Source organism: Cervus elaphus, chromosome 11 (assembly GCF_910594005.1).
Source record: "Cervus elaphus chromosome 11, mCerEla1.1, whole genome shotgun sequence".
In the NCBI taxonomy this organism is placed as follows: domain Eukaryota; kingdom Metazoa; phylum Chordata; class Mammalia; order Artiodactyla; family Cervidae; genus Cervus; species Cervus elaphus.
This window is the reverse complement of record NC_057825.1, coordinates 27,456,866-27,484,568: the sequence shown is the minus strand read 5'-3', so window position 1 is coordinate 27,484,568 and position 27,703 is coordinate 27,456,866. Positions and strand designations below refer to the sequence as shown.

General features: G+C 51.6%; 1 long non-coding RNA gene across 2 annotated transcripts; it reads right to left on the bottom strand.

The window, feature by feature from the left end:
* LOC122702794 lies at positions 1-27,544 on the bottom strand. Of its 2 annotated transcripts, none has more exons than XR_006343331.1 (3): positions 27,411-27,544; positions 10,991-11,123; positions 1-325 (listed from the first exon to the last, which is right to left on the bottom strand). It is a non-coding gene; the product is annotated as an uncharacterized LOC122702794 (long non-coding RNA). The 2 variants fall into 2 exon arrangements; XR_006343330.1 differs by lacking the exon at positions 27,411-27,544 and adding an exon at positions 13,280-13,445.
* Between the last annotated feature and the right edge of the window lie 159 nt (positions 27,545-27,703).

The following is a 27,703-nucleotide window of genomic DNA, read 5'->3' as shown; positions in this document are numbered from 1 at the left end:
TCCATAGCGTTGCAGAGAGTCGAACATGACTGAAGCGACTTAGCGAGCAACTTTGGCTGTGCTGGGTCTTCATTGCTGTGTAGGCTTTTCTCTAGTTTGGCTTCTCTTGCGGAGTGTGGACGCTCGGGCGCATGGGCTTCAGGAGTGGCAAACGGACTCAGGGGTTGCAGCTCCTGGGCTCTCAAGCATAAGCTCAACAGTTGTGACTCACAGGCTTCCCAGCATACGGATCTTCTGGATCAGGGACTGAACTCACATCTCCTGCATAGGCAGGTGGATGCCTTACCACTGAGCCAGCAGGCCAACTCTCCTCTCTACTGTAAGACTGTGGGGGAAAAGTGAAACTGGATGTGTGTTAAAGCTGTCATTTAACCCAAAACCCTTAGCTGTTCTTTTCTTCAAGTCCCCCCTCTCCCAGGCACATCTGCTTGGGGGTGGGAATTCTTGGCAGCCCTCTCTTCTCACACCCAGCCTCCTACCTTGCCGCTTGGGTGCCTTCTGCTTGATGCTTCATCACCCCCTCCCCTCTCCAAGCCCTCCGGTCACCTTGGGGTCCAGGCAACATCCCAGAGTCTTCTCAGGTCCTGGTCTGAGCCATCCGGCCTTCCCACTGTCCTCCCTCTCCATCCACACTGTGTCCTGGGCCCCTCTTGCCTACTCAGAGAGGCCGTCAAGGTGCTGGACCAGAGACCAGTGACAGGTTTCTCCCTGACAGCAGCTGGGCCTGCAGTGTAAGGAGGCAAGGAGCCCCTGGCCATGCTGCCCCTTCAGAGGAGCAGCAGGTGTGCGTGGGGGGCGGGATACAGGGGATGGAGGTGGGTGGATGGAGCAGATGCTCTGTGGGGCCAGGCCACCCACCTCACCCACCTGGCTTCAGCACAGCTATGCTCTTTTTCCAGTAGTGATGTATGGATGTGAGAGTTGGACTATAAAGAAAGCTGAGCACCGAAGAATTGATGCTTTTGAACTGTGGTGTTGGAGAAGACTCTTGAGAGTCCCTTGGACTGCAAGCAGATCTAACTGCTGCTGCTGCTGCTGCTAAGTCATCTCAGTCGTGTCCGACTCTGTGCGACCCCATAGACGACAGCCCACCAGGCTCTGCCATCCCTGGGATTCTCCAGGCAAGAACACTGGAGTGGGTTGCCATTTCCTTCTCCAATTCATGAAAGTGAAAGTGAAGTTGCTCAGTCATGTCTGACTCTAAGCGACATCATGGACTGCAGCCCACCAGGCTCCTCTGTCCGTGGGATTTTCCAGGCAAGAGTACTGGAGTGGGGTGCCATTGCCTTCTCCACCTAAATATTCATTGGAAGGACTGATGCTGAAGCTGAAACTCCAATACTTTGGCCACCTGATGCAAAGAACTGACTCCTTGGAAAAGACCCTGATGTTGGGAAAGATTGAAGGCAGGAGATGAAGGGGACAACAGAGGATGAGGTGGTTGGATGGCATCACCGACTCAATGGACGTGAATTTGGGTAAACTCCAGGAGTTGGTGATGGACAGGGAGGCCTGACCTGGTGCAATCCATGGGGCTGCACAGAGTCGGACACGACTGAGCAACTAAACTGATGCTGCATACTTCCAGGCATGTTACTCATGTTCCTTCTATTCTGCCACAGCTGGTCTCTGCTTTTTTGCTCCAAGGTTTTCTCGGAAGCTACAGAAAACTCAGTGTCACCCTGAAGTGAAAGGTGGTTAATGGTCTCACGCACCACTGTCAACATTGGGGGTCAGGGTGTCCATGGAGAGATGCCTGACTCTCATCCTCCAGTAGGACAAGCCTAAGACACGCTCCACACATTTCCTGGTGGGTCCCCAGGCCAGTAACCAGTCCTTTCCTGAATGATGGTCCAAATAAACTAGTTGAACCCAAGTCCTTGTCTTAGGCTTTGGGTTTTCCCAACCTCAACACCTGGCCAGGAGATGTGGTGGGTAGCCTTTTCTATTAGTGTTCTCACAAGGACCCTTTCCCTACCTCCCAAACCCGTATCGGGGGTCACAGACATCTTCACCCTCCTCCCATATTCATCCCATATTCCTCCTATCCCCAAGTTCCGTCAATTCCCTTTCCACTAGCCTCACCTCCTTGTCTGGGGGCACCTTGTCTCTCTTGTGAATGGCAGCCCCAGCCCCCTGTCTGGTCTCCTGCCTCTGACTGGCAGTCCCCTGCAGGTTTTCCCTCCCCCAGTTGGATCAAGAGACTGCATGAAGCTCTTCAGACTTGGGGATGTTTGTGACAGTAGACAACAATCCTGGGTTTTTATAAAGCAAAGGACTTTCTTCTCTGAATACTTTCTGCTTTCCCAACCTCTGGCCACAGGTCCTCAGCCTGCTTACTGTCTGCTCTGGGGTTCCCCAGGGCCAGGAACCCTTCTCAGGTGAGGACCAACTCGGCTTCCGTCCTGCCTCCCTCACGGGGCCTACCTGAGGCTGCACACAGAAAGCAGCCAAGGAAGAAGGAGCTGGAAGAGCCCAGAGAGGCTTCTGCCCTGGAATAGAGATGATAGGGCCTGGGGAGGAGGACGGCTCTGGCCCTGGCTCAGATCTCACGCAGGCAGACTCACAGACAGACACTCCCAGTGTCCTGAGGTTGGTGCTGGGAGTTGGAAAGCTCAGGATGAATTGGGAACCCAGAGAGGATGTGGCTAACTTAGCTGGGAGTGTGGGTGGAGAACAGGGGAGAGTCAGGGAAATATCCCAACTGAGCTGAGTCCTCAGGCCCGAGTAGCTCGTGGCCACATGGAGGGATGGGTGGCAGGGGCGGGTGTTGCAGGCAGGGCCTTTGCTGGCCCACATGGTACCTTTGTGAGAATTAAACCAAGGTCCCCCTCTAGGAATATGCAAACCCCGGCCCATGCACACAGCTTGACGAGCAGAGCCTGGCCTGGATCAGAGCCCTAGCACGGCCTCTCCATCAGCCATTATCCTGCCTATCCCAGTGCAGAGGGGCAGGCACATGCCTAAGCTCAGAATCATGGTTTCCTAAGATGTTCATGTCCTAATTCCCCAAACGTGTGAATGAGCTACTTGACATGGTAAATAAAAGAGACTTTGCAGATGTAATTAAATTAAGACTCTTGAGATGGGAGATTATCCTGGATTATCTGGGTTGGCCCTAAATGGAATCACCAGGACCTTTATAAGACAGAGGCAGGAGTGTCGGAGAGGTGCAACACAGAAATAGACCAGACAGAGTTGAAGGTGCTACCCTGCTGGTGTTGAAGATAGAGGAAGGAGCCACGAATCAAGGAATCGGGTGGCATTTTGAAGCCAGAAAAGGTAAAGAAATGGGTTCCTTCCTAGAGCCTCTGGAGGGACATCGGTCTGCTGGCACCTTGATTTCAGCCCCTTAAGACCCATCTTTGGACTTCGGACTTCCAGAGCCGGAAGATGATCAACCTGAGTTGTCTAGAGCCACTAGTCTGTGGTCATTGGTTACAGCAGCCACAGGGACTAAGGCACGAGCCTCCGTGCTTCCAAGGAATGGCTGTGGGACATGGTGCCTGGAGCCCAGAGGGTGGTGGGAAGGGGGACAGATGAGGGCAGACAGGTCGGCTGTGATGATGAAGAGCCTTTTCAGTCATTGAAAAGAATGTGCCTTTGTGTGAAAGCAGCCTAGCAGAGCGACACAGAAGGGAGCCACATTTCACTTGTGGATGTGTTCGGAGGCAGTGACCAGGAGGCCAGCTGTGGGTACCAGGGTGATGATGGGGTCTGGGCCCAGCTGGTGGCAATTCAGGGAGGCAGAGCCTCTCCCCTGGAGGCCTGGAGGCTCAAGACACAGTGGAGGGCAAATTCCTCTTCCCCAGCCCCCGTCCTTTCTGTTCCTGCCTCACCCAACTGTAAGGTCAAAGGCACCGAAAGGCCACCTGAGATAAGGAGGAATGGTAAATCCTGGAGAAAGTTTCTGAGGGCTCGGTGGAGAAAGGGTAATTCACACCCACACACCCACACACGGTGGGGCGGGGTCTGGCACACCCAGAGCTTTTCTGTTGGTCAGCCTTCTCCCGTCACGGGCTCGGCACGGATGCCCCAGCAATGCCCCATGGGGACTGTCTGATGCCAGGTCTCCAAGGGTGACTGCCCTTTGGGGTCACCAGGCTGAGGAGCAGGGGGCTGGGTCTCGGACGTCTGAACCCTGGGTGGGGCTGCAAGGAGAGTGCAGGAAACCGATGTTTCGGTCTCACCTGTGATTGCCTGGCCACAGGTGAGACTCTGGTCACTTCGTGCGAAAGATGAAGATGAATGAAATGTATCAGAAAGGGCCGAGCCTCAGGTGTGCCCTCCCTTCGCCCCTGTCCACCCAACCTCACAAACTGCAGCCGCTCTGAACCATACCAGCTCTCAGAATGCCTCCCGATTCCCACCTCTGCCCGTCTCTTCCTCTGTCTGGGCGCCTCCTCATTCCCGGTCTGCCTGGTTAGCCGCTTCTAATCCTCCGGGTGTCACAGTCCCCTGGGAAGCCCCTCCCCCAAGGGCTGAATCCGGTCTCCCATCGTCAGGCTCTTCTGGAGGCAGTGACAAAAAGGCTGCTGATGGGTTTATGAACCTGAACTTGCAGCAGGCGAGGCACCACCCAGGACTCTGACTGGGGAACCTGGCCAGCTTTCCTGCCCTTCCTTCTGGAGCAGACTCTGCCCTGCCATCCCAAGGCAGCTGCACGTGGTTCTTGAACTGTGTGTCCTCCTGTCGAATTTTATATTTAAATTTGTTATTTATTTATCTGTAAATTTCCTATCTGTATTACTAAATGCTATTGTATTATTGTTTTACTTATACTTTATATATAGTACGTATTTGTACATGAAATTTATACTTAAAGGTAAAAGAGGAGCATTTTAAAAAGGAGGGCTGTCTTTTCACTCTTCTCCTCTGCCCACCTGGCTCTTTGGGTTGTGGCGGAAGGGAGTTCTATTAGGAGATTAGAAGAAAAGCTTTATAGAGCTTAGTGATGGGTTTTTAAGGACTAAATGTTAGATGGAGGTCATTAACATTTTAAATGTAGCTACCCTTATCCCAGTAGTTGCACTTCTATGAATTTATTCTGTAAATATGTGACACTTATTCAAAATAATATGTGCACAAGGTTATTCATTGTAGCATTATTTGTAATTGTGAACAATTAGAATAAGCATGAATAGCCATTAGTAGGTATTGGTTAAATTATAGTAAAGCTGAAACTCCAATACTTTGGCCACCTGATGCAAAGAACTGACTCATTTGAAAAGACCCTGATGCTGGGAAAGATTGAAGCTAGGAGGAGAAGGAGACGAAAGAGGATGAGACGGTTGGATGGCATCACTGATTCGATGGACGTGAGCTTGAGTAAGCTCTGGGGGTTGGTGATGGACAGGGAAGCCTGGTATGCTGCAGTCCGTGGGGTCGCAAAGAGACGGACATGACAAAGTGACTGAACTGACCTGAAATTACAGTATCTTCAGATAATGGAATACTGACACTGTGCAGTTATTAGCCAAGAATGAGGTGTATCTACAGTGATATGAAATGAGTTTCAAGATTTTCACTTGGAAAAAAAGCAGAGATGCAGAATATTGTATGATCATTTATGTAAAAACTGTGTGTGTGTAGTCCTGGGGGTGTGCACATGGACTTATGTGTAAAACAGTATATCTGGAAGGCACAAAATCTGGACAAAGATGTGCTCTCTGGAAAGGCTCAAAGGGGCATGAACACCTTCTGAATTCTGTACTTTGTCTGTATTTACCCATTCTAGAATAATAATAATTCACACTTATAAGCACTTCAAAATAATGAAAAAGGAAACAAAAATAAATGAAGTGCTTAGAATAGAGCCTGGTATACAACAGTCCCTGGTGAATTCATCTCTTGCAAGGCTGCCTTGGGGACTTGCCAGTGTTCCTGCTGCATTGTGTACACACCTCCATTCCACCATCTTATTAATATGATACAAAAACTGTTAGTTGCTCAATCATGTCTGACTCTTTGTGACCCCTTGGACTGCATCCTGCCTGTTCCTCTGCCCATGATTCTTTACCGTCTTGAGCCACTAGGAAAGCCTCTACATATAACATACATTATGGCAATAACTCTCTCTTTCCACATATGACTGTCTAACTGGACAATGTACCAAATATGACTCCAAGGCAGGGAAAAATACATTTTCACTTTATGTCCTGGCACCAAACAGAGATTCTGGCACGTGGTGGATTGTTGAGTGAATGAATGAGCGAATGAATTCACTAATGAATGTATTAGAAGGAAAGTGAGGCCATAGTCCCTGCTCTCTATCATAGAAGCTTCTATCATAGAAGCTCATGCTCTGACAGTGGGGCAAGAGTCACACATGACACATGTCAGTGACTACAGGCTGCTTATGACTATGACCCCATGATCCTGGAGATCTGGGGGAAAGAGAGTGAAAGATTCCTCAGAGTTGAGAAGTGCTTACAGTTGCAGGGTGATGTTTGGGCCTGGAAAAGATGGGAGTCAGGAAGGAGACAGTCCAGGACGAAGCATGGAGGTTGCAGCAGAGGGATCAGGTCTGGTGTGGTGGGGAATATAGTGCAGACCTAGGCGGGACCAAGGTGGCAGAGCTACAATCAGCTGGCCCGCTTCCCTGTGAGCAAGGGTAGGAGGTGGCTCCCCCATCCTATCCCGCTATACCACAGCCTTCAATCTCAGAGCTGTGCAAGGGCATCTGAATGGCACCTGAACTCGCCATCTGCTTCTCTGGGCCAGCAATGGAGGTGGGGCTGAGGATCCAGGCGGTCCCCCTGCTTTGGTCTCCAACCCCATGGGAACTTGGTTTTGTGAGTTGTTTGGAAGCTCGGTGCTGGAATCTGACAGCATGTGCAACCCCTTCCTATACTTGTTCCAAAAACTGGCCAACCTGCTCAGAATGGTCAGTAACATGATGATTCACGTGGTCCTGACTTATCCATGTTAGGTCTGACTTATCCATGTTAGGTCTCGGGGGCTGGGAGGAAGGCAGCATGAAGACAGGAATACCAGCCAATCTCTCCAGCAGGGAGATTGTTTTTTGTTGTCTATCACTGCATAACAAACCGCCCCCAAAACAGGGGCTTGAAAACAACCACTGCTTTGTTATTTCTTGTGGTTCTGTAGTTGACTGGGTTCAGCTGCTGGTCTTGCTTGGCGATCTCTCATGCAGGGCATTTAGGCAGAGGTAGGGGCTGGAATCGTCTAGAGGCTGACGAAGATGCTGAGTCAGCCAGTCCTCTCTTCTTCTCCATGTGGTCTCTCCACATGGGCCCTTTGGCAGGGTAGCCAGACATCTTACACAGTGACTCAGGGATCTCAAAAGTGAAACTTCCAAGAAAGAGGAAGTAGAACCTGCTGTTCCTTGTGGAACCTGCCGTTCCTCCTAAAGGCTAAGGCTGAGATTGGCATGGAATCGCTTCTGCCACATTCTGTTGAGTAGTGTATGTCACTGAAACCATTTACTTCATAATGGGACTTGAACCCAGCCAAAACCCTGCCTGGGACTTGAACCCAGCCAAAACCCATGGTACCTGGTGTCAGAGCCTGATTTCTTACGTGTTCAGATTCAGAGAAAAGCATACTCCACAGACAGAGTGTGAGCCGTCGCAGAGGGTAAGTACGGCCGTGAAATGTGGCGTGGTTAGTTTTTATAGGCTGGGTAATTTCATAAGCTAATGAGTGGGAGGATTATTCCAACTATTTTGGGGAAGGGGTGGAGGTTTCCAGGATTTGGACCACCACCCACTCCTTGGTCTTTTAACAGTGCCTTGGAACTGTCATGGCACCTCTGGGTGTGCCATTTCACTTGCTGATTGAGGATCGAGGTCTAGTCTTGTCTGCCATCTTGGTCCCATTTGGTTCTAGTCGGTTTATGCTGCGTCATTCTTTCCACAGTGGTGCCCTGCCCCTTTCCCTCCTGTTACATCACCAGCCTGCCTACAGTCAGTGGGGAGGGGACTGCATCAGGGCACAGACGCTGGGAAGTGTGCATCACTGGGACTGTCTTTGGAGGCCAGCTTACGTAGGCCTGCAGTGTCAGCAGTGACAGCCGAGGCACCAAGGAGAGAAGTGGGCAGTGATGGGGGATGGATTCAGGCCTAGAGGTCCTCTTGGCTGGACTCTCCCTGGCACAGAGGGGACCAACCCAGGTGGATCTCTTTACAGGATTTTCCCCCACCCCATCCTCATGTCTTACCTGTGTTCAGGGCCTCAGCCCCACTATGAATGGAATGGGTCCCCCTGGACTGATCACTTTATCATGCGGGGAAAGAAGCTCAGACCCGAGCAGTGGGTGTCTGGCCACGATAAGGGGAGGCTCCACTTTCATATACCCCACTGGATCTTGGGCTGTTCCACTTGGGTGTCCCAAAGACACCTCAGCCTTAGTGTGTCAAGAATTGATCCCTCACTTCCACTCCTACTTCCTTCTTCTGAGAAAGGTTTACTCCAGAGCTCCAAGGTCATTTGTCCTTCTAGAGAAGAGGGCTCAAAGGACTCCAAGGTGATTCTCTAGCCTCTATGGTAGTAGAACAGAAAAATCAACTTCCATATCTGAAAGTGCTCTTGGTCTAGAGTAAAACAAGGCTGATACCCATACTTGGTTCAAGATTATCTCCTGATAAGCAAACTGGATAAATCATGTGGAAATGGTTAAAAATATGGAGTGCTATAGCCAAGGGAGGGGCTGGTATTTAAGGAAGGGGTATTTGACCTCTGGTAATTAACCTGTCTAGTAACCACCCTCCACTTCTGATTACAGAGCCCTTTTCTACCTTAGGAAACTCATTTCATGTGGTCTGGGTGGGATTTGGCCTGCTTGAGAAGTAGGAACATGCCTCAGGCTTAGCCAATCAGAGAACTCCATATCTTGACTACAAGGGTTGGTTCAGAAATAGCCCTGTGACCTTGGAAGAAGTCAGCTCTAGCTGACTCCTCCAAGTCTTTTTCTGCTGGAGCTCTTGGGAGAGACAATTTTTGTCCATTTGAATTGCTAAAGTCAGTATGGCCTCTCAGGTGGTGAGAACCCAGTTAGGAAACACAGAGACAGAGGAAATTCCCTGGCGGTCCAATAGTTGGGACTCTGCATTCTCACCACCTAGAGCCCAGGTTTAGTCCCTGGTTGGGGAACCAAGATCCCCCAAGCCATGTGGCTTGGCCAAAAAAAAGAGAAAACAAGAGAGGGACAGGGTTCTGTTGGAATCATTCTAGCCTCTGGATCTAAGACGGTATGACGTCACACCCACCCTGATGTATCAGTTCCATAGGTCAATACATCATCTTTTTTTGTAGCTTGAAGAGCCTGACTGTGTCTTTAAAACAACAAAGCCTCACTCACAGACTTAAAGAATGAACTTACAGTTGCCGAGGGAAGGATGAAGGGAAGGGAAAGTTATGAGAGTTTGGGATGGACATGTACTCACTGCTATATTTAGAATGGATAACCAACAAGGTCCTACGGGATAGCACAGGGAACTCTGCTCAAAGTTAGGGGGTAGCCTGAGTGGGAGGGGATTTTGGGGGCGAATGGATACACGTATATATATATGGCTGAGTTCCTTATTATTCACCTGAAACTTTCAGAACATTGTTAATAGGCTATACAAAATAAAAGTTTAAATAAAAAATAAAAAGTTTAAATCTGGAAACAAACTCCTTGCCTCCTCATTTTTACCAGTGCATGACCTTGTTCAAGACTTGGCTCAAATTCTCCTCTTCCAAGAAGCCTGCCTGAATCATCCCATTACGTGATATGTTATCATTCAGATTATATTACCTCATGCTGGCTTGTCTGTATTAAAAATGTGTTGAGTCCTCCCAAGCGAGGGAGCTTCTTCCCTCTGCAGGGCGGGAATGTGGTGTGTGAGCCGTATGTGCACGCTGGGATGGAGTGGGTGAGTGAGGACCTAGGGGCACATGGACTCCATCTCTCAAGACTAGAAGGCATCCAGGATTCCCACTTTCTCTTCCTCGCCACGTGAGAGTCATCACCAGGTTCTGTGAACTCCGTTCAGTATATCCTGATCCTCTTCTTCTCCATCCCTGCCACAGTCCCACCCACAGGGCTATTAGAGCCTCCCAATCCTCTTGTCCCCTACAATTCAGATTGCCATCACAGCCACAGTCATCTTTAGATCGTGTCACTTCCCTCTTGTTATTGTAATAAAACCTGGCTTCCTCACCTGCAGTTCTGTACACAACAGGGCCCCAACCTGCCTCTCCCACCACTCTACCTCTACATCAGCTTTCATCCTACCATTCAAGCTTGGGGAGCAGCACATAGGGCCACCTTAGGGGGAGCTCCTTAGCTGTTTCCCTGCCTGGAATTTTCTCCCTGAGATCACTGCCTGCCTCAGCACAAGCATCACCTCCTCAAGGCAGCATTCTCTGACCCTTCCAGGCCCTCTCGCTGCATCACTCTGATATGTTCTATTTACAGCACTCATCATCACTGAAATGATCTGTTTTGAGTATCTGTTTACTCGTTTTGTTTTCTTTCCCCTGACTAAGATGGAAGCTCCAGGAGGGGAGGGAACTTCTCTCTTACGTTCACTGCCATAGTTCCTGCATCTGAAACAGTGCCTGACACATTAGAGGATGCTCAATATATTACTGTTGAATAAATGCACAAATAGAGGTCAGGCAGTGGGGATAAAACCAAAACCGAATCTGATATGGTCCCAACCCCGGAGGCCCAAACATGGAGGCATGATGGAGAGAAATAGGCATTTAAATTGCAATGTGATAAGCACGTCCATAAATGCCAAGACGGCTCCCGGGGCTCACCTCGAAGAGGCACCCGCCCAGAGTGCACGGCAGAAAGTGCTGGGCAGGCTTCCTGGGGAAGCCAGGTCCAAGCTGAGACCTAACAGTTGTGAGCAGGTTCAGGAGACGTAGAAAGCTTGTCTCAGGTGGGGACACCTGAACCTACAAAGAGCCAGAGGGCTTGAGAGCACAGTGAAGGGGGTTCTGAAAACAGCACCTGCAGAGCCTCTGACCTGCCCACCTGGAGAAGGGCTGTCTTCACTTCCTCCCTGGGCGACTTGGAGGCCATCACCTGGATCCAGATCATCCATTTCTTCACTTATTCCTTTAATGACCACCGGGTTCTGACAATGTGCCAGGCCCTGGATTAGGCACTGGGGAGGCAAAAATGAAAGGGCTTAGGCCTCTGTGGCTGAAGAAATAGCACTGAGCCATGCAGACATCCTGCTCAAGATGACACCATGAGACCCCAGCCACCATGTGCAGAGGGTACAGCTGGGTCCTCCTTCCACCCATGTGCCTGGGCGTCAAGGAGAAAGTAGGGACACTCCTTCCAGCCCTGCAAGGACTTGCCCTCGGACTGGTCCTTCTGCCTGGAGAGCCTGCCTTTCTGCTCCCTCATGCACGCACTTGCTTAGCACACACACAGGCACACACATCACCTCCGCTCTGGTCACGGGCGCACACCCACGCCTGCCCCACGTCCTCACACACACAAGTCCACACTGGTGCCAGTTACAAAGATGGGGGAAACCAGATTGGGGTGGGGACAGAAAGCAAAAGTTTTGGCTTGCCTATGTTAATTTTGAAATGCCTGGTAGATATCCAAACGGAGATGACAAGCAGATGTGAGCCTGTAGCGCAGTGGAGAGGTAGGAGTAGGAGATGCAGGTGTAGGAGGCATCAGCAGATGGATGGTTTTAAAGCCTCGAGGAGATCATCTAGAGAGTGTCTGGAGGAAAGGAGAAAGTCTAGAACCAATCCTGACACATGACAACATGTAGAGGTTGATTGAAACCAACAGAGGAGCCTGTGATGGGCAGAGAGAGAGAGAGAAAGGAGAAAAGCGGGGAGGTGATTTTCGCTGAAGCCAAGAGAAGAGAACATTTCAATGAGGAGATGCAGCCAGTCATCCCACTGCTGCTGGTAGATCCAGGAACCAGGCAGAGGAGTGACCACTGGCTTCAACAACGTGGAGGTCGCTGGAGAGACCTTGACAAGAGTGGTTTTAATGGAGCAGTAGTAATGGGACGCCAATGGGGTTGGGTTTGGAGAAAATGGGAGTGAAGAGGTGAGAGCATCAGATAGAGAGAGCTTCTTAAGGAAATTCTACCATGAAGGCCTATGGGAGCAACAGCTGCTGGAGGGAGAGGGGCATCAAGGTGGAAATTTTTTGTTTGATTTGCTTTTCTTTTCTTTTCTATGGAAGCATAGTTGATTTACAATGTTGTGTTAGTTTCAGGTGTATAGCAAATGATTCAGTTATACATATATATATTATTTTTCAGATTCTTTTCCCTTATAGGTAGTTACAGAGTATTGAGTATGATACTCTGTGCTACACAGTAGGTCCTTGTCCTTTTTCTATTTTAGATGTGTGTGAGCTCAGTCACTCAGTTGTGTCTGACTCTTTGCGACCCCATGGACTGTAGCCAGCCAGGCTCCTCTGTCCATGGGATTTTTTCAGGCAAGAATACTGGAGTGGGTTCCCATTTCCTCCTTCAGGGGATCTTCCTGCCACAGGGATTGAACCCATGTCTCCTGTGTCTCCTGCATTGCAGGTAGATTCTTTATCCACTGAGCCATGGGAGAAGCCTTCTATTTTATAGTAGTGTGTATACATTAATCCCTAATCCTTTATTTATCCCTCCCTGCCTGCCCCACTTTCTCCTTTGGTGAAAATTAAGTTTGCTTTCTATGTCTGTGGGTCTATTTCTGTTTTGTATGTAAGTTCATTCATAGCACTTTTTTTAAAGAGATGTGAGCTCCTAGAGAATTTATGTATGCTGTGGGAAAGATCCCATGGAGAGGGGGGATATTATGATAAAAAAGGGAAGATAATAAGACATTTCATGAAGAGAGACCCTGAGAAGGCAAGAGGAATGGGATCCAGAGCTCAAGACAGAGTTGGGTTTAGATAGATGTTGGGATGGTGGGCCAGTCCCTGGGTACAGATGCCAGGGGCCTAAATGTTTTGGTGGAGGGAAAATGGGTTCCTTCCAATATTTTCTATTTTCTCTGTGTAATAGGAAATGACATGATGAGCTGAAGAACATGTGGCCTTAGAAGACAGAGAAGAAGGTGGAGTGGAAAGGTCAGGGGCTAGAGAGAGAACCCTTGTTGGGAGCCCAGTGGAGAATTCTGCCATTGAGTGAGATCAGTCAGCAGTGTGTGAGCCTCACAGCCATTTTCAGCCACGCGGGTGCAGGCACAGAGGCTGAGAATTAGGATACACGGCCCTTGGGCACCAGGGCTTGGGTCAGGGCAAGAGGATGAGATGGCCCGATGCCCCTGATGATCTTGGCCTCACCTGCAGAGAGGCCTGTCCCTCCACCGCCAGACCTTGGCGTGTTCCGCACTCAAGAGACACCAGCAATTTCGATGGCGAGGGGGACCACCTGGCGGTGGGCAAGAGGCATGAGGTCATTGTGTTGAATGCTCACCCCTCTTCACACCCTGCTCCAGCTCAGCCTAGAATAAGCACTCCCAAGTGGTGGACCTGGGAACACAAAGATAACAAGGTGTGCTGCTGGGTCCTGGCCCCAGACCTGCTCAGAAGACAAACAGCCTGGTCACAAAGAGCTTCTCAGAGGAGTTTTATTGGGGTGCATGTGTGTCTCCTTCACTGTCAGTTACCCACTTGCCTCCAGAGAAAGGGCTCCTTCATCACTCATGTTAGTCATGAGTCCCTACACAAACAAGGGGCCTTTCCAGGGCTTTCCCACCCACCTTGGGGCAGAGCCTAGCACAGAGGCTGGCTCAGACAGAGATGCTCTGTAGTTTCTTATGAATAAATGAATGGACATATAAACGAACGGACATATAAACAATGAACGAGTGGACATATCAGGGCAATTGTCCGTCCAAGGAATGGGAAGCCTTCACTCAAACCTGGCCAGAATGACCAGCCCCTTGCCCATCGCTTCCCTGAGGGCAGCTGGGATGACCAAGACCAGCTCAGGCAGAGTCAGAAGGTCTCCAGTTTCAAGGGAAGTTCCTCCTGAGAGGGGAGGGCCGACAGCATCCTCGGGAGCTGAGGAGAGAAAGCAGACCCTTTCTATCCTAGAGTTGGATACAAAAGAGCCTGAGGTTAATTTAGTTCTGGACACCGTGGTTCTGGACAAGAGAAGCTTGTCCGCCTTCTCTCATGACCTCTGGGCATGACCCTTGGTGGCCAGAGTATCCCCTGGAGCTCTGACCTCTGCTCCTCACCAGCAGTGGTGAGCCTCCTGACCTCAGGCTAGGGCCCTCTGAGCAGAGCGGCCACCTCAGTGGCTGCAGGGTCAGAGGTTAGCAAGTCAGGGGTCACGCTGAGAAGGCACTGTTGTTTCCAGCCTGTTGGGGCTGAAGGGCCAGCTGATGGAGACCCGACCCCAGGGCCCAGGCCGGTGGGCAGATGGGCTCGCACACCTGTCCTCTTGATCCTCTAACTGTTCCCAATGCTCCTTTGTTTGTCGGGTCCTTCTGAATGCCCGGGTCAGCTAGACGAGGGATGGAAACGCTAGCTGGAAGAATGGAGGAATGTTGAGAGGCCAACCTCTGGGAATACCCGCTGAGCCTTCCTGAAAGGGTTCTCAGTCTGGCCGGGAACCGGGAGAAAGAAGAGGACTAGGTGGGCTGAGGGCTAGAAGTGGTACAGATCAGGGGTGCCCACACTTGGCTCCAGGTCCCTGCTGAGGGGCTAACCAAGCCTGCTGGGCAGGAGCAGGCCCCGCGGTCAGCCTGCTGCCAGAGAAGCCCGAGCCCCAGGGACGCTTGAGAGGGCTGTTGGTCTGGCCGGGAACGAGCCACCCTACAGGAGATGGTGAGGGTGACCCCCCAGCAGCCCCCAGATGTGAGGGTGGGCAGGACAAGTCCAAGGAAATAACACCGGCGAGGAGGCCTTGAGAGGGGCTAACCAGGACAAGCCAGGACGGCCTGTGGGTGAGCCTGGTGAGTAAGAGTATCCGTGTCCTGGGGCCACCGTAATGAAGCATCACAGACTGGGAACTTAAATAACAAAAATGTAATGGACTTCCCTGGCGGTCCACTTAAGAATCCGCCTGCCAGTGCAGAAGACATGGGTTCAATCCCTGGTCTGGGAACTAAGATCCCACATGCCTCAGGGCAGCCAAACCCATGCTCCACAACTACTGAGCCCACACACCACAACTCCCGGAGCCTGCGCCCCGGAGTCCATGCTCTGCGGCAAGTGAAGCCACCGCAGCAAGAAGCCCAGGCACCACAGTGAAGAGTAGTCCCTGCTCACTGCAACTAGAGAAAGCTGATGCACAGCAGTGAAGACCCAGCATAGCCAAAAATAAATTAAAACAAATTATTTTCTCACAGTTCTGGAGGCTGAAAGTTCAAGATCAAGGTGTCGGGAGGGTTGGTTGCTCCTGAGGCCGCTCTCCTTGGCCTACAGATGGCCACCTTCTCACTGCAGCCTTGAATGGCCTTTCCTGGTGTCTCTTCTTACAAGGGCGCCAGTCAGATTGTACTAGGGCTCACACGACCACATGTCACCTTAACAACCTCTTTATTTTTCTTTCTTGATTTTGTTGTTGTTGTTTTTCATTTTGGCTGTGTGGCCCAGCATGCAGGAGCCGAGTTCCTTGACCAGGGATTGAACCCTCGTCCCCGGCCCTGAAAGTGCAGAATCTTAACCACTGGGCCACCAGGGAAGTCTCCTTAGTCACTTCTTTAAAGACTCTATCTCCCAAAACAGTCACACCTGGAGGAGCTGGGGGTTAGGCCTTCAACACGCCGATTTTAGGAGACACAGTTTGGTGCCTAACAGTGACTACGGCCCTGATTGTGACTGTGCATGTTTATAGAGAAATGGACTGCTGGACCAGGCAATAAAACACCAACCACAGGAGGGACAGTTCCTCCTGTGTGTGTGTGTGTGTGTGTGTGTACTCACACGTGCAAGTGTACACAGCAGCCTGCTAGTCACTCAGCAGATGTGCTTCCCTTGATTCACCTGATATTTCCTCAGAGAAGGACAGGCCCATTTTCTGGATGAGCTGAAATTGTCCAGGTCACAGGGCAGGCACAGGACAGCACTAGAACCTCTACCCAGGCTGCCTCGGTGTCCTGGGTGCTCCTTGTTCCCTGCCCCATCCTTGCCAGTAAGGTCATATCCCCGGATCTCACACCACACCTCTGGAAGAGTCCCAGCAGTCGGCTGTGGGGCCTCTACCTGTGTGTGATGTAGGCGGAAACAGAGGTGACAATCTACTGCCTGGAAGTGGAGTGACTCATGAGCCCATGAGTTTACTGGCTAGTGTGTGTCTTATCTCCCTGACTCACTTGATTTTTAGGCTCTGACAAGTTCAGCGATTTGCCAGGGTCTGACAGGTGTTGTACCCAGAGGGCAGGGCTTGGTCCCTGCTGGGCCCAGCTCCCTCAGAGACCCTGCGCAGGTTTTTGGAGACCTCCTGAGCTGGCCCACAGCGGGTCCCTCTGGGAAGGGCACACACAGCCTTGGCTACACCCTGACAGCCTCTGGTCCTGCTCTCTGGTTCTCAAGGGGCCTTTGTCCCTCCTGCGCCAGACGACCTGGTGCCCCTGGGACCCCATCCTGGTTCCCCCACTTGGCTGTGGAGGAGCTTGGCTTCCCAGGAACCTCCTGTGAAGGGCTGGGGGCTGTGGCAGGTGAGGGGTCACATATACAAATGCCAGGAGACCAGAGTGCCCAATCTCTAGGACACCAGCCAGTTTCTCATGGAGGCTTTTCTTTGAACTGGCTCTGATTGGAGAGCCTTGACCAGCTGCCCTTAACCCCACTGGCTGAGGCCTTGCTGGGTTTTTCTGTTGGAAAATTTCATCCAGACACTTCCAAGGAGCTCCAGTGCTCCTGTGTCTGCCTCCAGGGCCATGGCTGATGGGAGGCCAGAGAACAAGTCCTTCCTTGACCTGGTCATGGTAGGTAAGGGGTCCCTGGGGGAAGGGCTGGGGCCTGGAGAGCTGCTCATCTTTGACTGTCAGGTTCTTCCAGCCAAGCAACTACGTGAGGGCCTGGAGCAGCAGCCCTAGAGCGTGTCCTCAGGGGCAACTTTGGGTCTAATCTTGTCAGTCATGACCTCTCCTGCCTGTGAATGGACCAATGGCATATGGGCACTGCCCCCGTGACAGCCAGAATGGCCAAGGCTACCTAAAATCTCTCTTCCTAATCAGCCCCGGTGGTAAGGCTCTTCCTAGCAGAGACACATCGATAACCTCAGATACGCATATAACACCACCCTTATGGCAGAAAGCAAAGAGGGACTAAAGAGACTCTTGATGAAGGTGAAACAGGAGAGTGAAAAAGTTGGCTTAAAACTCAACATTCAAAAAACTAAGATCATGGCATCCGGTCCCACAACTTCATGGCAACAGATGGGGAAACAATGGACAGATTTTATTTTCTTGGACTCCACAATCACTGCAGATGGTGACTATAGCCATGAAATTAAAAGATGCTTGCTCCTTGGAAGAAAAACTATGACAAACCTAGACAGTGTATTAAAAAGCAGAGATATTACTTTGCTGACAAATTCCATCTAGTCAAAGCTATGGTTTTTCCAGTAATCATGTATGGATGTGAGAGTTGGACCATGAAGAAGGCTGAGCCCAGAAGAACTGATGTTTTCAAACTGTGGTGCTGGAGAAGACTCTTGAGAGTCCCAGGACTGCAAGGAGATCAAACCAGTCAATCATAAAGGGAGTTATTCCTGAATATTCATTGGAAGGACTGATGCTGAAGCTGAAGCTCCAATACTTTAGCCACCTGATGTGAAGAACTGACTCATTAGGAAAGACCCTGATGCTGGGAAAGATTGAAGGCAGAAGGAGAAGGGGGCGACAGAGGACTAGATGGCTGGATGGCATCACTGATTCAATGGACATGAGTTTGAGCAAGCTCCAGGAGACTGTGAAGAGCAAGGAAGCCTGGTGTGCTGCAGTTCCTGGAGTCTCCAAGAGTTGGACATGACTGAGCGACTGAACAACAAGAAGAGACCAGGACTCAATGACCAAGGACTACACACGGCCAGCCTGGAGGGTCCCTCAGGACCACTTCATCCAGTCCTCTCGTTGGCAGAGAACTCACTGGCGCCTGTCAGCTCCCGGGGCTCTCAGGGTTTGTGTGGATGGTTGCCGTGCCCTGAGGCAACTACAGTGCCCTGACTTTCAAGCACACTCCTAACTGTTGAACAAATAAACGAATTCAGGTCCTCAGGTCATTCCAGCGCTCCCCCACTCCCTGACCCCTGCTAACCAGCAACCGTGGTCAAGGGCCTGAGATTCAGTTCATTGCTGCCAGTGTTGTGTGTGTAGGGGGTGGAATAACTCTCCATTTCTACCAGGAGCCCAGGGGTTTGCCTGGATGGGAAGAGACTGCAAGTCTGTCCTGGGCCCGTGGCTGCGAGTGTGGAACTTTTCAGGAAATAAAGAGGCATTGATTGTGGGTCCTGCTGGCAGGTAACTGAAGCTGACTGATTCCCCTCAGACCAAACCCTGAGGTGCTCGGGGCCCTGAGCTGGCGCGGCTCTGAAAGGCACTGACTGGGCCCTGGCCTGGCTCCAGGAGGCGCGGCGTGGGAACGCGGCCTTTACCCTCTGCCGGGCCTTGAGGGTGGGGAGCTGGGTCTGGGGCGGGATCTGGGACCGAACCCCAGGGTGGCCTTTGAGGGACACTTCTGGGCAAGGCAGGCCTCAAAGGGCCCAGAGCAGCCACTTCCCCTGTCATCTGTCCCTCCCTAGCGGGTGTTTCAAGACTGTCTTTTGGTGGTGGAGAAAGCTCACGAGAATTCCCTTGTTCCCATGAGTGGACATGGGCTGTTCCATTGCCCCTCCCCACCCCTGGGTCCACTTGGAGAAGCACTGGGCATCAAAGTGGAGTAAGACCTGCAAAGGGTGTGTGCTTAGAGAGCCCTGGATCCAGCAGGCCCCATCCTCTCCCCGCTCCAGATTTTTGGAAGAAGGTTGTTTCCCACGTTTTGACGCATCAGCAACTATGACTGTGGGGCCAGGGTCCCAGGGTCCCAGGGTCCCAGGGTCCCGGGCGCGCATGTCTAAGGGTGGCAGCCCTGGCCAGCGGCAGCGGCAGCAAGAAGTGGGTCTGTTCTGCCGGAAATTCTTGGTCTGGCCTGGCCTCTCTAGAGCCCCAGGCCAGCAGGAAACCTGCCTTTCCTGTCCGGGGCTCCCAGCCCCTGTCAGGCTCCCTGGGTGAGGGCAGGGCGCTCTCTTCAGTTCTCACACAGAACTCTGCTGGGTTGGGTTCCCAACAAACAGAGGTCCGGCACCATCGGGCCCACTTACTTTTTCCTTCTCTGGCTGGGGCAAGAGAAAGGGGTAAACAGTTTTGGGTTTGAATCCCTGTCCTGGCCCATTCTGATGGAGGCCCAGGACAAAGCCACTTCTTATTTCCTCTCTGCTGAACCAAACCTCCCTAGGGATCGCCTCTCACCCCCTGGTGGCTTCTCCCTGCTGGCTGAGGAAGGCCCGTCCTGTGCACCAGCCTGGGGGCCCTATCACTGTGTGTGCGTGTCTCTGTGTGTGTGTGTGTGTGTATGCGTGTGCGTGTGTGTGCATGTGTGTGTCTGTATTAGTCGTTCAATCAGCCTGGGGGCCCTATCACTGTGTGTGTGTGTGTGTGTCTGTGTCTGTGTGTGCGTGTGTGCGTGTGCATGTGTGCGTGTGTGTGCGCGCGCGTGTGTGTGTGTCTGTCTGTCTGTGTGTGTGTGTGTTAGTCGTTCAATACTGTCCAACTCTTTGTGACCCCACGGACTGTAGTCCACCAGGCTCCTCTGTCCATGGAATTCTCCAGGCAAAAATAATGGAGTGGGTGGCCATTCCTTTCTCGAGAGGAGCTTCCCGATGCAGAGATAGAACTCGGGTCTCCTGCATTGGCAGGTGGATTCTCTACCGTCTGAGCCACCAGCCCCATCCAAGGTCCCATTGGAAATTTTGCTGACTGTGCAGGATCGTCTACACTCTGACTGGGACTTGACCAACCTGTCCACAGTGTCCTGCCCTCTGAGGAATCCAGGACCATAATGCCAGCATCGTCATGCCTCCCACGTGCTGGGTGCTGAGTGCTTCACAACGGAGACCTCAAATACTCCCAACAACAGACAGATGAGGTGTGATTATCCATAGTCACAGAGGAAGAAGCAGAGGCTCAGAGATGCTGAGTGACTTTCCTGAAGTCACACAGCTCATAAGTGGGCCGATCAGATACTGGAACCTAAAGTCCATGCACCTTCCATTGAAAGTACTTTATGGGGGAAGGGCAGGGTAGGGAGCTACATCAGGGGCAGTCATGAGGAGGGGCCTTCTTCTGGGTAATGGTTAAGATGCAAAATAGCCAGCAGCACTCCAAGCCTTGTGGAGTCATCTTCAGGAATCCCCGCTATCTTTGGACCTTTAGCATCTAAGATCTGACTTCCCTCCATAACAGCCTCAGCTGGGCCCCATGATGGGGCAGCCAATCCCCAGACCAGCCTCAGCCTGCCTGCCACTCTTACTGTCCTCCTCGTGCCCAGACTCATTGGTTCTGGTTCTGTCTTGAACAAAGCAGACCAAGGATGAAATGGGAAGCTCCTGATTGGGTTATTCCATGGACTCAGGGGCCACTTGCCAAGGCCTACAGAATGTCAGAACCACATCACAACTTCTCCTGAAGAGTGTGCAAACACACAGCTCTGGATTCATACAGTGAGGTCCAACATTTGCTGGCATGACACAACGAGAAATCTGTTTAACTTGCCGAGTCTCAGTTGTCTCATCTGTAAAGTGGGTTATTATAAGGATAAAATCTGAGAATAGGGCATTGGTGTTGTACTTGGAACATAGCAGAGGCTCAGAAAATGGTGATTGTTATTACCCTTTCTCTAGATCCCTATAATCTAGGTGGTGTCGTTTACCAGGATTTTAGGAAACTTAAGGATTTTATTGCTGCTCTGTACTGAGCATTCCCAGGTGAGGAGCTGAGATCGAGGGCAATTCATTCAATAAGGGAACTCCCCTGTGGGGTCAGGCTTCCCTGGTGGCTCAGTGGTAAAGAACACGCCTGCCAATGCAGGAGATGTGGGTTCGATCCCCGGGTCGGGAAGATCCCCTGGAGGAGGGCATGGCCACCCACTCCAGTATTCTTCCTGGGAAATTCCATGGACAGAGGAGTCTGGTGGGCTACAGTCCACAGGGTCACAAAGAGTTGGACACGACTTAGCAACTGAGCACACATGCACCCAAGCTGTGGGATCATGGGGGCCCACAGCGGTATGAACTTCTGCAAGGGGCCAGAGAGGCAACCCAGGGGCAGTGACATCATATCCCAGGCTGGCAGCAAGAGCCCACCTCCCCCCTCCCTGGAGACCAGAGCCCCGCCCCCTTCCTCGGCCTCCCTGTTCACTTGCAGCATCATTCACGGCCCCTGTGAACAGAAACGACTAACAAGAGTGTGAGCCTCAAGGATGTGATGAAGGCACGCCCTGCTCTGCTACCCTTTGGGAAGGCCAGCCCTGCCACTCACTGTTCAGGCTGGAAGGGGAAGGGCCTAGACCAACATCAGGTTGGTCTGCACAAAAGGCCTTGGATGCCGGGTGAAGAGGAGGCTGCGCTTCCTGCAGCAGGACCAGGGAGCTCGAGGGGAGAGACCAGAAGGAAGCTGGCTGCCAGCTGGGTCAGGGAGGCTGGGGAATGGATGGGACTGGTGTGGGTAGCGGTCTTTCCATTTTGTGCTCCACATCTCAGGAGCCACCCCTCGGCAGGGCCAGCGGACTAGATGGAGGATGGATGCTGAGGTTGCCTGGAGGCTGGACATATGTCCCCTGGGAGCCAAACCCCAGAACACATGCTCTCTGATGGGAAAACTCTCAGCTGGTTTGACTGGATTTCCAAAGCTGCCAGTCTTGGGACTGAGACCTCAGAAAGAGCAGCTGGGGGAACACGGAGGACATCTTCTGGGGCTCTGGCTGACTCAGGAACTTCAAAGGCTAAATCACCTCCAGCATTTGTGCACACAAGAAAAGCTAGTCAGGGGAGGGTTGAAGATCTGTCTCCTGGGACACGGTCAAGGATCTGCCAGATTTCCAGCAAATGGACTCGTCCCAGGGGTGACCAGGCATCCCCACTCACATGCCCCAGCAGCTTTGCTGGTCACAGAATGGCTGCAAATTACATGTTATTAGAACAGTCTGGCTGATGAAGTCACTGCAGCCCTAATCCTATTTATTTCAATGACAGCCTTGGCAGAGCCGTAAATCTTGCTGCCAACCATGTCTCTTGTGGCCGGGTCCCTGGAGGAGCTATCGTCAGATGTGACTACAGGGAGAGGTTCTTGTTAGAGCTTCAGTTTGCCGTTCGTCACCTTTTTCCTTCAAATGGAAAGTTCTTCCAGGAAACCCTGCTATGCAGCAGACTGTAATTTTCAAAGATGGCGTCCATGTTATATCCTATTGGGACATACTTCTCTTGACACTCTGGGACTCACTCTGTGACTGCCTTAATGTAGAGGTCACTGCAGAAGTGGCATTTAGATGATTTCCACAGTCATGTTGCAAAGATGCCATGTGCTTCCATTTTATCTTCCAGGGACTCTTGCTATTGGAATCCAGCCACCATGCTGTGAGGAAGTCCAGGCCACACGGAGAGGCCACATATAAGGTGTTCTGGTCCATAGCTCCTACTAAGTGCTAGCTGACCACCAGCATCAGCCACCAACCATGTGAGTGAGGAGACTTGCCACATGACTCTAGACCTAGCCAGCATCTGACTGCACCTTCATGAAGGACCCTGAATGAAAACCACCCAGCTGAGCCTGAGAACTGTGAGAGATAATAATAAAATGGTCATCATTGTTTCAAGCCACTAAGGTTTGAGGGGATGGTTACATAGTGCTGGATCACCAGAACACCACAAACAGTGATGATGGATAACCTCTGCCTCTTGAGCTTCTCTGTTGTTGAAAACTGGAAGTACTCCATCCTCCCAAACATTCCTTCTCAGGTTCTAAACATGTAATATCTGGGTGATTCAGTCTCGAAGTAGGATTTGAAAGCAGAAACTCCAGTTTTCAGCAGTGCGAAGACAGGACTTCCCTGGTGGTCCAGTGGTTAAGAAACTGCCTGGCAATGCAGGAGACATGGGTTTGATCCCTGGTTGGGGAAGATTCCACAAGCTGCAGGGCAACTGGGCCCATGTACCACAACAATGACGCCTAGGCTCTAGAGTGCACGGTCACTCTCGTCGCTTCAAGAGACGCCATGGCAATGAGGAGCCTGAATACTGCAACCAGAGAAAGCCCACGTGGAGCAATGAAGACTCAGGGCAGCCAAAAAACAAACAAACAGAAGTGGGAAAACTGCTCCCTCACATTCCCAAGGGAGTTCTTCTCTTGAACATTTCTACTGAGAGAGGCAGTTATGAGGTCATGGAAAGATCACGACTCAGACGTCAGGTAGACCCAGTGTGTTGGTCTGTTCAGGAGAACATAACAAAACACCAGAGTCTGAAAGGCTTATAACAACAAACATTTATTTCTCACAGTTCTGGAGGCTGGGAAGTCCAAGATCAAGGCACAGACCTGCCTCTGGTTCAGAGCAGTGCCTTTAAGTTGTAATCTCACATGGCAGAAGGACATATTTCATAAGGCCACTATCTCCTTCACGAGGCTCTGCCCTCATGACTGTTTTTTTTTTTTCTCATGACTTTTAATAACGTCCCTGAGACTCCATTTCCTAACACCCTACCTTAGTTAGTTAGTATTAGTCGCTCAGTTGTGCCCGACTCTTTGTGACCCCATGGACTGCAACACCCTACCTTGTGGGGACATAAACCATCAGAGCATCCAGGTACAAATCTCAATTCTGCCACCTCCTGGTGCTCTGTCCTAGCGTCAATCACTTTACTTCTTTGTGTTTGGAGAGTCACAGCGACAAAATGGGAACGTTCGTTCACACCTACCTTAGTGGATTGGCATAAAGAATTCCAGATTCTTTATAACCAGTCTTGGCTCAGACAGTAAAGCGTCTGCCTACAATGCGGGAGACCTGGGTTCAATCCCTGGGTTGGGAAGATCTGGAGAAGGAAATGGCAGCTCACTCCAGTATTCTTGCTAAGAAAATCCCATGGACTGAGAAGCCTGGTAGCTACAGTCCATGGGGTCAAAAAGAGTTGGACACGACTGAGTGACTTCACTTTCACTTTGTCACTTTTCATCCTAAAAAAGGATTTGAGGCAGATTATGGGAATGATCTATGCAAACTGCCTTGTGATAGCTATTAAAAGTATTTGTCAAATGCTTACTAAGTGCCAGGCACAATTTTAAGTACTTTGCATGTACTAACTCCCAGGTGGTGCTAGTGGTAAAGAACCGCCCACCCTTGCCAATGCAGGAGGTGTAAGAGACACAGGTTTGATGCCTGGGTCAGGAAGACCCCCTGGAGGAGGGCATGGCAACCCACTCCAGTATTCTTGCCTGGAGAATCCCATGGACAGAAAAGCCTGGCCTGCTATAGTCCATAGGGTTGCAAAGAATCAGACATGACTGAAGAGACTTAGCTTGATAGTCACAACAGTCCTGTGAGTTAAGTGCATTTTAAAGATGGAGGAAACCAAGACACAGAGAGATTAAGTAATTTTCCCAAGGCCACATAGTCAGTAGGTAGCAGAGCTGGAATCTGAACCCAGGAAATTTGACCCTAGAATGGACTAGACCATACTGCCTCTCAGTAAATGGTTAACTCTGGATTAGAGGTGCTGGTGGCATAAGTGTCCAGCCCATCCTCTTCATGAAGAACCAATGTGAAGAGATTCAGGGCTTGACCCAAAGTAAAAGCAATGGTGAGATGTCCAGCACTCAGGTTGCTATAGGAGAGACACAGTATGGATGAAGGTCAAGCCCAGCGGCCTTGGTGGGGGGGTAGTGAGGTCACAGACCAGGAGGGAAGGGAACAACTGAGGAAGAGGATATTTTCAATATCAGGACAAGGACACCCATCTGGAGCCCTCGGGGGTGGGGGTGAAATCATCCTGGAGAGACGTAAGGAAGTGGAGCTGGTAGATGCGCCAAGGACACTTGACACTGAGACTGGCCCTCTTCCTTAGGCCATGGAACCCTCAGTGAGTCACCTGCACTTGGATTTGAACTGCTACTAAACATTGCAGCTCCCAAATGAGAGCGTGTGTACAAAATGCTCAGGAAACCAAAGAGGGAAGCTACCACTCTGTTTTCTAGTTAGTAAATGATATATTTTTTCAAGCTTCCTATAGTAAGTTTTAACTGTTTTGGAGGGCCACTAACTTAAAATGAATCAGGTGCTTCCTTCGCTTCTTGAACAGAGTCATTGGAATATCATTTAGCCTGTCTTCATGACTCAAGGTTAATCATTACGAACACCTGTTTGCACACTGGGCTGCACAGTGACGCTGGGCTGAGAGGGCGAGTCTCGTCTGGGTGCGACTGCGGGCCCCTGCGGGATGGCCCCGGGCTGCTGGGCTTTTGGAGTCCTCTGACAGCCCTGGATAGGTCATTAGTCTCGTCTCTTACTAAGCCCGTCAGCTGTCCCTGCTCTGTGCTATCAGAATGTCAGCCCAAAGCCGGTTGACGACACTTTGATTTGCACTCCTGATCTGATGTAACTTACAAGCCAGATGCTCACATTGGTTACAAATGTTCGTAAGAGCAGGGATACCTAAGTACAGGGTACCAAGGGGTTCAACTCAGCATGAGCGTTAGCACCTGGGAGTTTATGCCATCAGTCTTGACTGCTCAGAGACCCTTGACCCACTGCTTTTGTGAATTTCAACAGCTCCAGGTTGGGGAGGTATTGCTGTGGCTGGTGACCTGTCAAGGACCCTTTTTGATCTAGTTCTTAATTATTATTTTAAAACATCCGACTCTTTCTTTTCTTTCCTGGAATTGGTGCTTGTTGTCATTTACAGAAACTTCAGGGCCACCGCCTACAGTGGCCACAGCCTCAGTCCATGCCTCCCCAACCTTGACCCAGCCTCCCTAGGTTACACCTGCTAAAGGTCTTCTAAGTGCCCCTCTGTGCCCGGCACCCAGCCAGCCACTCGGTGGAGAGGCTGGAGCAGGCTGAGCCATGGCCCGGCCTTCCAGGAGCACTCCTTTCTGGCTGGGGAGGCAAGGTTGACTCAGGACCAGTTAGGGAACACACAGGAAGACCAGCAGTAGAGATCGGCTGGCTGTGGCCCCTGGTGGCCAGTATGTTAGTGCAAGGGGCGGTCAGGAGGGAAGGCTGCTGGGAGCTTCAAGGAAGGCGCTGGGGAGGCCTGCAGGGCCACGTGCTGGAGGGACAGCCCTTCCCGAGGGGTGCTCAGGTTTCAAAGAACGCTGGCAGGTCTGCGGTGTGGGCAGGGTTCCCTGCAAGAATGAGAGAATGTGGGCCTCCCTCCAGGAGATCTGGGGTTGGGATGGGGTGGGGAGAGAACCAGGAAACAAATGCGAGCAGAAGGCATCGGAACAGAGGCAGGGCGGGACTCAAGAAGTCAAAGTCCAGGCTGGGGAGACCTAGTGCCAAGCGGGCACCGGAGGCAAGGAGGGGAGCTGAAATGTCACCTGCCCCTCGAGGAGCCCAGTATCCTAGGCTGAGCTCAGACAGAACTTAGTTCAGAGTCAGGGGAGCCTGAAGACACCCAGGTTCCGGCAGGGGTGCCGGGTCACTCCAGCCTGTTGTAACAGGCAATTATCAAAGCGAAATGTAAACAGGAAGCCTCTCATTCAGTCACCTGGAAATTGGTTTTGAACAATATTAACACTCCGTCCCTCACTGTGCAACAAGAGGAAGTTCCTTTTCAAATTTATGGGCTGGGGACTTCCCTGGCAGTCCAGTGGTTAAGACTTTGCCTTCCAGTTCAGGAGGTGGCAGTTCGAAACTCCGTCAGGAAGCTAAGATCCCACATGCCTCATGGCCAAAAAACCAAAACATGAAACAGATTTAGAGGCCGTAGGAAGCATACCTGCACTTGCTCAGAGGAGTCGGCAGGCGGCTCCTCTTCCTCCCTCCATGAACCCCCGTCCCCTCAAGAGAGCACACTGGTTATGGGGCAGAGATGACTTAGGTACCCTGAGGTCCCAAGGAAGGCTCTGGGAAGGTTGTGCTTCCCCTGACATTGTTGGAACTCAGATGATCAGTGGACCATCCATGCCCAGGAGGCCTGGCCTCACCCCAGGGTGCTGAGGGCCTAAGAGGAAACACAGTGCACTTGCAAGGGGTGTGGTCCCAGTGGGGGTTCTGGCAAGGGCAGGGCCCACATGGCGTTCTGGCTGTTGCTCCAGAGACCCCAGGAGTCCAGCAAGAGGGACTGTGTGCCCACCTTGCTCCCAGAACACCCTCTGCCCTCAAGAGGACTTAATGTCCTCTTGGTAGATTAGTTCAGGTGAGGCCGCCCAGGCCCTGACCGTGCACGACTCCGGGGTCACACCGATGCTAAGTGGCCAAGCATACTCACCGAAGCTTCCAGGCCCAAGATGACATGTAGAGGCCTCCAGGGGATGCTGATGGCAATTGTCACTGTTTGGAAAGGTACAGAGACCTCTGGGTTCCAGAGGCATCGACCAGATGTGAGGGCCCGCGTCAAACCGCACGTCCCGCCCAGAAAGGACCCCACCCCCAAGGCCCTGCCTCCTGCCGGCCCTTCTAGAACGAAGTGCCTACAGGGAGGCGGGGAAAGAGCGTAGCATCCGGGCCGCTGGGGCGCAGAGGTGGCGCGGATCGCGCGTTCCTGCCCAGCGCGCCCCACCG